Genomic DNA, 13,954 nt, shown 5'->3' with positions numbered 1-13,954 from the left:
TTGGGATAATTATACACGAGTTCAAAAAGATCTATTAGAATCAATACAACTAGAGGCTGCAAGATTAATAACAGGCCTACGTAAAGGCACATCTCATAATAAAGTATACAAAGAATTAGGATGGGAAACATTAGAATACAGATGATATAAACATAAAGTCATTTTAATGTATCGAATAATGAACAATGAAACACCAGATTATCTAAGAGATATATTGAACCTTTTATACATGATGAGACACTCTATAGGTATTCCCTTCGCACAAACAGATTATTTTATCCTCTCGCTTAGTCGCACAGTAAGCTATTTTGAAAGTTTTTTTTTCCAACAATGTTCAATGAAATGATTAAGATAGCTGATGAAATCCATAATATTGAATCATCCACACAAATAAAAATAAACCAAATTTCAACTAACATAACTGATGTGTTCAAATACAGGGATGTACAGATTGTAATTATACTGAAAATAGAAATATATTAACTCACGTGTCTAATTATATAGCTCAAACAAAGAGATTTAAAGTTTGATTTATTTGTGTAATTAAAACATTTATTATTCTGGTATATGAAGCCATGTAGATCATAGTAATGGTAAGTCTTATAAAATTATACATTATTGTTTATATGTACATGTACCCATAATCCTTCATCCCTGGAGATCCAGCTTGATACAGCTAGCAACTAACAATATCTGTGTACTATGGGCAGCCTAATGAGACTTATCCAAATTCATTTTTGAATTATCTCTCTGTTAATATGATTATCATTCTTCTTCTTTTCTTTTATTTAAAAATATTATTATTTTACATACTCTCAAGTATAGTTAGAATCATGTGATAATATTTGGTTATTATATGAAAAATGAAAATTAACTGTTAATTTATAGAGTTAAAATAAATAGGATAAAAAATTATGTCATTCCTCATCTAGGAGTTACCTCCCCCATATTTTCATAAACCTCACCATGTATATATGTATTATATAATTGTTTGTTTGTACCCACTAATATCAGGAGAAGACTAGGGTAGGCGATGCCTAATGTCCAATCCAATTGACACTAACATCTTTTTGTTAATAAAATATTTGGAAATTAAAATCGTATCCGTTCGATGGCAAACTGTTAACCGTTGCTCGACTTAAAAAGAAAAAATCAAATTCAAATGATATACAATTTAACTTGTACAGACATGTAAACATGTGTGTACAATTTTTTAAAAGTTGGACAAAAAACCCACTGTAGGAATGAGGCCTTCCAGAGTTATGCTTACCCGGGTATATAAAACCTGGATGCAGAAAGTTTTCCATTTTGACAAATAAGGATGTGTATAATCATATAAATCTTATACATTCTCACCAGTTATGAAATATTCATGGTTTTCTCATTGTGCGTTGTTTCAAAAGATAATGTAGGAAGAAATTATGACAATGTATGATCAAATTATGTAATATTCCAAGGTGTATTAATCCTCAATGAAACAGCTAGTTCACAGAAAATGTACATTTATAATCTAATTTCATATGTTTATACTCATTTCTATTAGTTAGATCTTTGAGGTTATTTTTCCATAGACCGGATGAAGTGTACGTCAAGTATTATGACGTCATATATACTAAACAGTTTCGCGGGGAATTCTAAAAGCGGCACAGTCAATGACCATAATAAATTAATGGATAAGATATCACTGCGCCACAACTCACTTTGCTTTATTGTAAAAAATTAGTAATTTATAATATATATAATATATGAGAAATGTATGCCTTATTAGTACCTGAGTGAGTTATCTGAATTAAATTATAAGCATTATTCTCAATATATTTTTGGTTTTATGAAGTCAAAGACAAAAAACGGACAGACATTGCTTTAATAGACGCTTCGCTCCGTCCACAGGGCCTCGTTACTAATGATGATATATATAAGATAGTTCACGTCTATTTATAAATAGACGTGATCTATCTTATATATATCATCATTAGTAACGAGGCCCTGTGGATAGCCTCGCCTACTTCCGTTTACTTAAACCGTTTTGTGATGGATATTAGCGGATACGTTATATGAAATAAAAAAAAAACAGGAAATAAAAATCAGGATTCTCGGAACATAGTGCCTGTGTCGTCACGAAAATTCATATTCGAGTACGGTAACGCATACATAGTTTTTATGTGACCGACTTTTAACGTTTTAATCGAAGTACCCCTCTCAATCAAAGATGGTGGCTGATATCCTTTGTCTTTTTATATATAATCAATACAGATTTTTCTCGCAATCGACTATGTACAATATATTTGTATTAAGTTTTTTTTTCTAGTCAGAAATAACGTGATTCGGTTCATAAATAATTTCCAAACACAACTCATCAACATGATTTCACACTGATATATAAAAATTCATATTAACTCAATGTCTTCATGGAAAACAATATTAACGCACAGTTTATGTGACTACGTACTAATCGAAATATTAAGTTTTTTTTTCTTTAAACAAGCTGAAACAAATGTACAAAGTTCCGTTGTTCTGATGACGCACTTAAAGTGATCACTACCTTATCTTCCCACACAGAAATCGCCCTCGGTGGTTTTATTTCATCTGATGACGTCAGCAGTTCCCTGACGTCGGTTCCGTCCCCAGACATCTGCATGACGTTGAGGGAGACCCGTCCACAAACATACACGTTACCCTCCCGGTCTACGTCTATACCTGTCGTACCCTTCACGACCCTGACCTTCAGTACATCTGTGTGTGTCCCGTCAGACAGTCGGGTGACGGCTACAGCGTCAGGGTCAGAGGTGTGGATGCTGGCAAAGACACGTCTATTTCACCTTATCACTGCCGAGATACAGACATTTAGATTCAATGTTATGGAGCATGGTAGCTTCACCTCCATTTTGTGGTACACTGTAAAGTGATCTTGGTGTACCAACAAAGAACGTGTTGTTATTGTATGTGATACCAAAACAGTTTTCAGTAACGTTTTGAATCTTGATATTCGATTTGACAGTCAATGTGGAATCCCCGACATTGACAACGCAAATTGTTTTAACTGTCACCAACATCACCGCTACAGTGTTGTCGTCAATAAGACAAAGGTCACACGGTCTATCACCTAGCTTCATCTCGCATTGGAAATCACTGTTCTCCGTAAATAATTTCACTTTGTGATTTGCATTGTCTCCTACAACAATACGTCCACCAGACAGGAGGACTACTCCTGTCAGAGTACAGTCAGTCCGTCAGTGGGAACTTTAATGTTGATCTTTCTGGTCATCTTCAACTGACGTTCGGACAAAGGCTTACATACCACAGCAGTCAGTAGTGTCCTCTGTTGTTGATGGACAAGTATCTTCCCCAGGGTAAGACTGGTCTTTGTGTCCAATGTGAGTATGTCAGGGTTATACTCGTGTCTCAGACTGGTAGACCTTGACGACTTCTCCAACTCCTGTATCAGTCCCTTACACGACTCGACCTCCGCCTGACCTCTCTGAAACAGACTGATCGTTCCCACGGTGTCCTCCTTCAGGCCGGTATCCTGTGATGACGTCAGGGTCTTCTGCATAGCGAACATCAGCCGTTCACACTTCTTCCTCGATATATCTAGGTTTTCCTTCTCCTCTTTGAATGATGCTGTCAGTTTGTCTGTAAGCTCTTTCTGAAGTACATCAAACCGCTCGTTAAACCTTTGTACGTAGGTCTATTAAACCTTTCAGTGCGGTGACTTGGTCTTCTGTCATGGACTGCAGCTGTTCCTCGACATCTTTTATCAATATCTCCATGGAATTTACGCATTTTCGAAGTTCAGTAAGAAGATCCTCAATTTTCGTGGTTTGTATCTTGTCCCGGAAATCGTCTGCTGATGTCACCGCCTCACATTTCCGATGATCGACGATGATACACTTGTGACATCCAAGGATCTGATGATCCTCACAGTAATACTCCAGTTTCTCCTGATGTTTACCACACCCAGTAGCCGACATCTTCCGTCGAATGGTGGCTGATTTGTTCCTTTCGGTGATATTTTCTGGCTCACAATTCTCGTGAAACAGGTCATGGAAGCCGACCTTACAAGATTCACAGAAGTATGATTGGGTTTGCTCGCACCAAAACTTCGCCGGAATGTTCATATCTCCTTTCTTCTGACACGGCTTACACATGGTCAGTGTTCTCGTATTTTGTAGATGTTGGATCATTTCTACCGCCAGATTGTTTGTAGGAAATTGTTCGGCCCAACGTTGTTTGTCTTCTGACTGGTTTAACGGCTCGGTGTCCCTACGACATACTGGACACGAGAAAGAAGACGCCGACGCCATCTTACCTGACGATTCATTGATGATGTAGCTAACGAGGCATTCTTGACAGAATGAATGAAGACAGGGGAGGGACTTGGGATATCGGAGCTCTTCCAGACAGATAGGACATTCAAGCATCAGAATGTCGAGAGATTGACTACCGAGGACATTGTCTGATGTCTGGTCCTGAACAAATCCACCTTCCGCCATGGCAATGTGGCGTTAAACCAACCCTTAAAACAAAAACAATAATATACAAATTAAAAAGCGCAACAAAATCTTTGTCTGTCTTGAACTTTAGAGATGAATGAAAAGTGTCAAAAGCGCCCCTTTGAATTCCCCAACATATCAGTAAAGAGAATGTTTGGAAATAAAATAACCGGGTTTACGCTCTGAACACGCTATATACATAATTTATGGGAAACACTAGTTTAGATAGAAGAAATCTTTTTGAGAAGTAGGCATGATAAATATGTTGTGTTCAAATTTCGTGAAAAATCAAGGAAGAGTATAATAATTCGTCAACACGTAGAAACAAAAGTAGTTTTTTTAATGGCTGTACTTTATCCTCTATTTCGCACACAGTACAGACAGATAAATAAAATAATTACAATTTTTAGAAAAAAAAAATCGATTTAAACGATAGACAAAGCTAAAACTGGATTTAGTGCATATAATCATTACATTAATTGATTGGTTATTGTAAATGTGGCTGTTATAACTATTTTATCTCAATTACGCAGGTGGACTTGTAAATTTATATTTGATATTACTCCATACAGACCGTGTCAAAATACATATATCTTTGCTGATTTTTTATAACGTTACATGATTATTAAAATTGTTAAAAAAAACCGCTAAAACTCAATCAATTTTTTATCGAGATATATTTCTTATGCGATGAACAAATTTCTTGATTTCAATAGTCCAAAGAACTAAAACATTTAACCGCTGACGAACTACTTTTAGTTTGCAATCTAATCAGAATAAGGTAACTCAATATAACATCCGAAAAAATGAAGAAAAAACAATCGTCAAAAACGCGATACTCCGAGCTTGATTTCAATTTTTTATCAAACATGGTACACTTTACTGTTTAATGATTAAACAAATCAAAATCAATTGTTCAGTCTGCTGATCTTGAGAAGATCGGTATTAAATATGGTTTATCAATCAATCATTTCACGACTCAAATCAAAGATAGCACTATAAAAAGACAAGGGTTCAGATATCACAAAGAGTCACAACATCAACATACTACAGTCTCCTAAACACGCCTGCATGCCCGTCACACACGCAACATTCTTCTTACACGGGAGGCCGTCTTTACGGTCCCCGGATGTTAATAGGACGTAAATCAAATCAACCAAGAAATCAACCAACTAATCGAAGACGATCCATCGCTGAGCAGACATTTAGAACATTTTGGAGGTATGTCACCGCTCATTTGTGTGAAAGTTGGGTGCACAAATATTTCAAGGACTCTAAATATATCTTCTTGATTCACGAAAAAAATGATTATTTATTTTAACGACATTGTAAAATTCTACATTTATACAGATGACTTTCTAGTAGAAGAATGAACGATTTTCAATTTGGGGTTCTCCTTGATTGTTCATAATTTTGAAAGCGAAGTTTCATTGTCTTTACAAAACTGTAGATTGATTAAACTATATTGTTATTTAACATTGATTGCATAATTTACTTGTCATTATGAATAAAGTAATCAGTACAAGATATGCTATAATGGTCGATATATTGGACCCATTTAAGCGATGCATATCGCATGTCTTATTTACACAAATATACTATAGTCACATGTATAAATAGTAGAAAATTACCGTAGCCTCGTGAATAATTTAAAAGTAAATAAATAAAGAAACATCATTTTGATAGTTGGTTCATTCCATGAGGCACTGCATTAGCAAAAAAAAAACAAAAAAAAACATGTGTTTAATCAGTGCTTATGGAGGGAATGGGTTGTCAGAAACAAATATAATTTGACAAATATCGAATTTTGAGCATCGTCTGCCCATATTGTGCACGCAATAAAATCAATCTAAACCAATAGATATGTTTCGTTTGTCCAATATAAAACAAAAGTAAACACGTAGTTGTCATCCAAATATTACATGCACCAACATTTGATTAATAAAATATTATCAATATTAATATATTTACACCTATATGTTATTTTTATACAGCTACGATTGTCTACTTTCGTTTTAGATTACAGATATACACCATTACAGATGTTTATGCATTCCGGTCGGGTACGAAATGGTCCCTTCACATGTGTGCTAGTGGAACACTGCCGCAGTGAATCATTTGATTCGTTAACATCCATGTATCAATATGGCGGCCAGGTCACCACAATCTATTCGGTGGACCCACTTAAATGTCTCGAGCTCGCAGATCTATTATTTGGCGGCTACCTCATACTTAAATGACGACCACCGTATAACTAATTGACGGTTGTCGGATAATTATATATTGCAACCGCCAAGTAATCTTTATTGTATTTTCGTTATCCTGAATATTAGTACATCATGTGACAGAATACTGGATTCTGATTGGCTACACACATGGCTACTATTTGCAATAGTGCCCGGGCAAGCGGGCACTATTGAAGTGGCGCGAAATTGAACGTGAATGTATTGTGACGTCACCATTACATGACGTCATTATAACGTTGCGCTTCGACCAAGACGTCAAGATGGCGGACAGGCTGTTGTGTGCGGGGATGGAAGCAAATTTTGCTGTTCTACAGAAGAAAGTTCACTCATGTTCTATTTTGATATACTTTTAATCTTCATGAAGCTGAATCCCGTTTTATAGAAACACATAATTCCGCGACAATTCATATGTTGTACTTTTAACGTAACTAGTGGAACAACACCTTAAGGGGTGTTGCGAATGAAATGAGAGACGCTAAGGACCATGAATTGATAACTCATGGCAATTAACCGAAAGAAGTGCAAATATGCGCATATGCATACAATATGAACAATGTATACATTGCATACGTGTATGGAAACTGAATAAAGTATAACGCACAAAGGACCATGCACATGGCGACAGGCCAGTCAATTATTGATAGAGGAGTCATTTGAGGATTTTAACCCATTTGACACTGTGGCCTTATATTAAGGTCAACTCCATTTATTTGAACAAACTCTGTAGCCTTCCATTTCAGCATGTTACAGAAGTAACAGAACCAACACCAGGAATACAAAAATCAGGTCTGCATGACTATTGACAAAAATTATTGCATGTGGAATAAAACTAGCACTCCCAATACAAAACCAGTAGCTAATTCTTTCACGACTTATCCAATTTTTGGAAGGTAGTCCTATTCCTTTACCTATTGGAGGTGAAATAAAACTAGCGCTCCCAATTCAAACATGGTAGTTTGATTCTTTTATGACTCAACTTAATTTTCGGAAGGTAGTCCTATTCTTTTGCAACTTATATAAATCTTCGTAAGATAGTCCTATTCTTTTACATCTCAACCAAATCTTGGAAGTATATTTTAATTACCAAACAAAAAGCCCCTGAATGTACACATTAACAAACATTTATGGTGAATAAAATAGGTAACAAGATTTTAAATAAAAATGTATAGTAATAAGCTTTCCAATGAAATGAAGAAAAAATCCCAATGTCATGATTACATAATATTTCAATTTGATCCGGACATATGGCTTCATATTCACTCAAAAGTGACAATTCTGAATATGTAATATGCATTAAAAGTTGCGTTAATTTATATTGGAATAAACCGGTTCGTATGAAAGTTAAGCAGGTCATAGTGATACCAATTACTATTATAAGTGATTAGATATTGTAAAACAGTAAACTGTTTCATTTTTACAAAAGGTGACAACCATAACAATAGTTTCAGAGGATTAAACAATGAAAGGAGAGCTTTTCGGGTTTTGTTTGTTTTTCAGAGATTTGGTATGGGAATTTTTCATTGTAATTGGGAAAAATAGGGGGTTTGGCATCGGGAATGGGGTCGACCGAAATTATATAAGGAGAAAAATCACTGACTTATTAATAATTTTACTTAATAAATCCATAATGAGTACCAGTGGGGTGGGGGGGCGTGTTAAGTATTTCCATGTTAAAGTATACACATACGCTTGTCCGTCATTGGTGTACAATCATAAGGGGAGATAACTCTGTGAAAGACAAGTGGTTACCATGGGGACATTCGTCTCAGTGAAATATGATGTTTCATCCCCCCTTAATGTTCCTAGCCATGTGATATATTCAAACTAATCACAGGCACATATATATGACATCACAAGTTTTGTATTCTTACATGTATCCTGGAAATATGCATGTTTAGGAATAATCATGTAAAAGATAATGACACGGAATTTGTCAATATTTTATGCTGCATGTTTCATAAGGAATGTAGAACAATACATTTATGCCATATTTTGCCTCGTAGTTATGTATTAACAGAATAAGCCTCACTTGATTGTCCTTTTAATTACAAGTTTCAATTTTGATTTCCGTACTTTCATCAGTATAGGTCACTTAATAGGACGCACTGGTTTAAATTATTTAGAAGATTGAGTTGTTTGGGGCCGAATGATTTAATACTTAAAGATGTCTTTAGGTTACGAGTTTGAATCTCATGTGGGGTAGATGCCAAGTACATATGTGTACTATATATGTACTGACTGCTTGTCTTGTCCATGTACTCGGATTTTTCTCTATCATCTCCTTAAATGATCCTGCAATTAATACTGATTCTGATATTTAATTCAAATAATGGCATGACATAAACGATTTTTAAATGTCATAATTATCATATAATAGTAAGAGCTGTGGTGGCCAAATGGTGAAGATGTCTCAACATATTTATCACAAGCCCTCTACCTTTGGGTTACAAGTTCGAATCCCATGTGGGGTACGTGTCAGGTACTGACTGTTGGTCAGTGGTTTTTCGCAGTGAACTCTGACTTTCCTCTATCATCTCCTTAAATGATCCTGCAATAAATAGTGATTCTGACATTTAATTCAAATAATGGCATGACATAAACGATTTTTAAATGTCCTCCACCAATAAACCTGGCACGTCCTTACATGACCTTTCCTGTTAACAGGACGTTTAATCAATAAAACCCATATCAATAGTCAGAGCCGAGTGGTTAAGATGTCCCGACATATAACCACAAGCCTAGCTCACCTCTAGGTCATGCTTGTAACTGGTTTTTCTTCGGGTACTCCGGCTTTCCTCCACCAACAAACCGCACATCCTTTAATGACCCTGGCTGATAATAGGATGCTAAACTAATAAAACCCACTCATGTATAAGTCTCTGCTAACCCTATTTTATCAAAAAGAATTTTTTTTTCTCATATAAATAAGGAAATGGTAATAATAGACAATATCGATGTCTATTCTAGAAGAATATTACGTAGAAGAACAGGGAAAGTACACATTCCTGTCGAGTGCCCCGACCAGGAATCGAACCCGGGTCGCCAGCGTGGAAATCTACGGCTCTACCAACTGAGCCAAAGAAGCATACATGTACATACATTTCTATATTTTGGCTATTTTTTTAATTGTGTTTAGCATTATGCTAGAAAATATACCTAGAAATGAACAAATAAGCAAATTGCCTCTCTTTATTCAATCCCAGTGAAAAAAATTTCTGCGAACATGTAAAGAATGAAGTAATAAAAAAAAAAAATCAAAAGCAAATAATATTTTTATTGGTAATACCTTAACCGATATGACTTAAATTTTTTAAATGTATCTGCATAATGAGAGATATATGATTTTTTTTTAGATCTATATATTCCCAAAAGTTACTGTTTTATAATTATAAAATATTGTTTTTTTTTCTGGAATTGGCTGGGAGACCGAGACATTTTTTTAGACAAACTACTGGCTGGGACCCTACCAGTAGTCGTGAAGGAACAGTAGTCATGATTTGGGAAAAACATAATTCTTTGCATCTCATGAAACACATTATTTCCACATAAACAAAACAACACCATGATGAAGTATTCGTCAGCAGCTCCAGACATTCGTAAATCTGGACACACAGTAGAATATGCACATAATCACGACAACTGTTCCGTCACGACTAATGGTTGGGTACCTGTAGAGAACATTTTTTTAGAATAAATATAAAAAAAAAATAAAAATAAAAATCTATTAAAAAGTTTAGTTGGTCTCTGAAATACGTGACACCGAATCCAAACTGAAGAGGCTGTTGAGTGTTTGATATGCAGTACATTTAATTTTTAAAAACCTGTTGTTACTATGCCCCCCTCCCCCTAAGTGTGTACAGTAATTTTTACCTAATGTAAACTGTAGGCCTAGGTGTCTTGTAAAACTGCAGTGCATATCTAATAATGTTGATTATATCAATTGTCAATATACCAGATTTTTCAGGTTTGTCTTCTTTAGTTGTCACTTATATTTAGTTTACGGCCATCCCTTGCCTGACATTGTCGCATGGACGTGTCACTTTCGCTTTGATCTTATCAAGGTGCTATTTTTAGACTGCAGCTGATCAACAAAACATGTCATCTGATAACGGGAATGGTTTAACTACGCTACTAGTCTTAATCATACAATTAAGCAATATATTAGGAGAACATATTAAAACGGCATCTGTCTCAGAGTCTTACAATAGACTGTCAGTTTACGAGATGTTTTTAAATTTAATTCATGCAGTGTTGCCTAGCCTAACGCTTGATTCAGTCGCTGTCAGGATCAGGCTCGGTAGGCCTACATGCAGTAGGAAAGACAATCATAATAAACAACAACGACCTCAAATATTAGATAGCGAATAATACTAGCACCAGCCGATAGTGATAGCTTTAACAAGTAAAATACATAACTAGGCTTACTTACCTGATATTGCCGATTGTAACTTGAAAATCGAGGCGGCTTTCAACACCAATCCAAACCTGTTCCAACCGGATACACAGGTGACATCTCACATTCCTTCTACCAGATGGCGCTAACATATGGCAGGTCTTTGTGCGGTTGAACGCCCCAAACAACATACATTTCCCCGATTTGCGCAATCCCCAACAAATATTTGGATATCATTGAAAGACTTATAAAACGTTTTATAAATTTAAGTAATAATATCATAAAATATAAGCAGAATGTTTCATATATACGATATATTTGTGAATGGTCCACTCGTCGATCTAATCGGTCAGAATAGCTTTGAAGGAAGGCGGCACAAGTCCAAAAATATCACGTCTGCCGTGGAAATTTACTGAGAACCTGCGAAATACCACCAATTTCCAAGACCGTCTTGTGGTCGTTCTTCGAAATATTTTCAAAAACCAAAAATACCGTTTTGTTCAGAATTACTTAAATTTTGAATGTGTAGAATCTGAGTTTGTCAACTTTTAACGTTTGTTCGCTAGGTCGGATTAAACAGAAACTAGCGATGAAAATGGCGATTTTCGCCTGTTTGACCCTAAATTTCTCACTCAAATGAATTTTCGTACAGTCAATATCTATCTCAGTCGATAGATCACGCCAGGATTTACTTAACTTTAAAATATCGTTAAAAAGTATCTCTCAGTTTCCTTATTACTCAACTTGCGGTTATAAGCGTGTTGGTAGGTAAAAGTTGTCGTGTTAACATTCGTTCCGAAGGAACGATAACTCTGTTATCGCACCTTACGTCTCTCATTTCATATAATATGGTTTGGAAATGAAGATAGCATTGAGAGGTGTCACTTTGACGTGCTTCTGTTACGATGACATAAAAACAAGTCCCATCTGATGGTTATGTACTAAACCCATTATGGCCTTCGGCTTATGCACTATTCCATCCCTCGACAATACTATGAGGCAATAGTGCCCTCTCTAACAGGCCATAATAGATAAATAGTTTCTGCGTAAGCCTGATCTGGTTCAGTAGGTTTCCTGATGGATATCAGTGTTAACCCAATAGAAAACGAAAGTAAACACTAAGATGTCATCCAAATGTGACATAAATCAATATTTCAAATATATACCAATATTTAATAATAAATATTTATCAATATTTAAAATATACATACACATGTACGTTATTTCAACACAGATACGACTGTCTACTTTCGCTTTAAACATATTACTGTACAGAGGTTATATCAAACAATATCACTTCTTAATTGTTAGAGGTATTGTCACATAAATAACCGTACATATACCTTTTCAAAATTATTGTCATTATAAAATTAATATGTAATAGGCCTACTTACTTAAAGTAGCAGTTTCCATAGGAACATTGTCACTGTTGTTACCCTCGACCGCCTGTCGCCCTGTCGTAACGCTTCGTTTCAAAGAAAGACGATTCTAATATACAAACAAACACGGTCATAAATTAATCTAGTCCGGAATATTTTACATTCTTATTTTGCATTCCACGAAATCTTCGAGTTAATAGTTAAATGCTATAGTACATTAATAACAAGGGCGTACTTGTGAAATTACATAAATGAAGATTAATTATGTATAATTACCATTTTAGTTTATAATATTATAGTTTGATATTATAAACGTGATCTGTAATAGACGATCATTTCCTTCATTTTCCTATTGAGATATCAATAGAGTGTAGAGGTCGATACGTTGTTAAAATCGTCGATATTTTTAACAATGGTTGTCTTGTGTTATTTCCATTGAACATTTTGAGTGTGTAATCCGGCACACTTGTCATAGTGTCCGTGAAACTCATTCAGTGACGAAAAGACAGTAATAGAACTCACGTATAGTAGCCATGCTTGTATTGCTATTTAATGATATAAAGAAACAAATGACGAATACATTTTTTTAATGCTAGGATTTTTATCAATATGCAAATTTTGAAATCAAAAATTGTTTTTACTTATTTTACTTTTAATTATCACCCGCATGATAAACAGCATTAAGCAAATAAGCATTGGATGTAGTGATTTTTAAATCAATAAGCATGTAAAGAATGTAAAGACTTTAAGTTTTTGAACTTTTTTCTTCTTTCGATTTTAACTTTCGATTCTATATATCTATCCATGTTATACATTAGCAGAGCCCTGTCCATTTTACAATTTTGCTACCATACAATGATGAATTTCGTTTGATATAGTAAACATTAGAAATACATTTTTTATCTGTTACCTCAGAAGTATATGACACGATTAATCAATTAATTACTTAAACATTGATGTCAAATTATGAAATTAGTCATTATTTTTTATATAACAATAAAGTAAAAAGATCGAATACTATCACTACTAGAAATCAAAACAATTCTTCATCGATAATACAACAGGAATGAAAGTGCGATAATTCTATATTACTGAGCATATCTTGATATATGGAGAGATCCAAGAATTGACAAATCTGCGTTAATCCAGATCTGTAATGTGACGATACAAATAAGGGGACAAATAAGAATAAGTTCGAACCAGGGACCTCTCTATCTGCAGTCGAATGCTCTACCACTGAGCTATATCCCCTTGACAATCGCAAATGAAAATTAGATGATATATATTTCTGATGCAATAATATCGGATTCAGGGGTCAACATATTTATTTACTTCTTCCCTAATTATATAAGCTATTTTTGAACGTCAGCACTAAAACAAAATAAGACATAATAATGTATATTTATATTTGTATTGTTTACTAGCTGACACCCTTACACACAC

General features: G+C 34.8%; 1 pseudogene; it reads right to left on the bottom strand.

Annotated features, from left to right (window-relative positions):
- Positions 1-1,975: 1,975 nt before the first annotated feature.
- LOC138336575 (tripartite motif-containing protein 10-like) lies at positions 1,976-12,627 on the bottom strand (annotated as a pseudogene).
- Positions 12,628-13,954: the final 1,327 nt, after the last annotated feature.

The sequence above is a fragment of the Argopecten irradians genome, chromosome 12 (assembly GCF_041381155.1).
Source record: "Argopecten irradians isolate NY chromosome 12, Ai_NY, whole genome shotgun sequence".
In the NCBI taxonomy this organism is placed as follows: domain Eukaryota; kingdom Metazoa; phylum Mollusca; class Bivalvia; order Pectinida; family Pectinidae; genus Argopecten; species Argopecten irradians.
The sequence above is the reverse complement of the archived record's forward strand: the minus strand, read 5'-3'. Positions and strand labels throughout refer to the sequence as shown.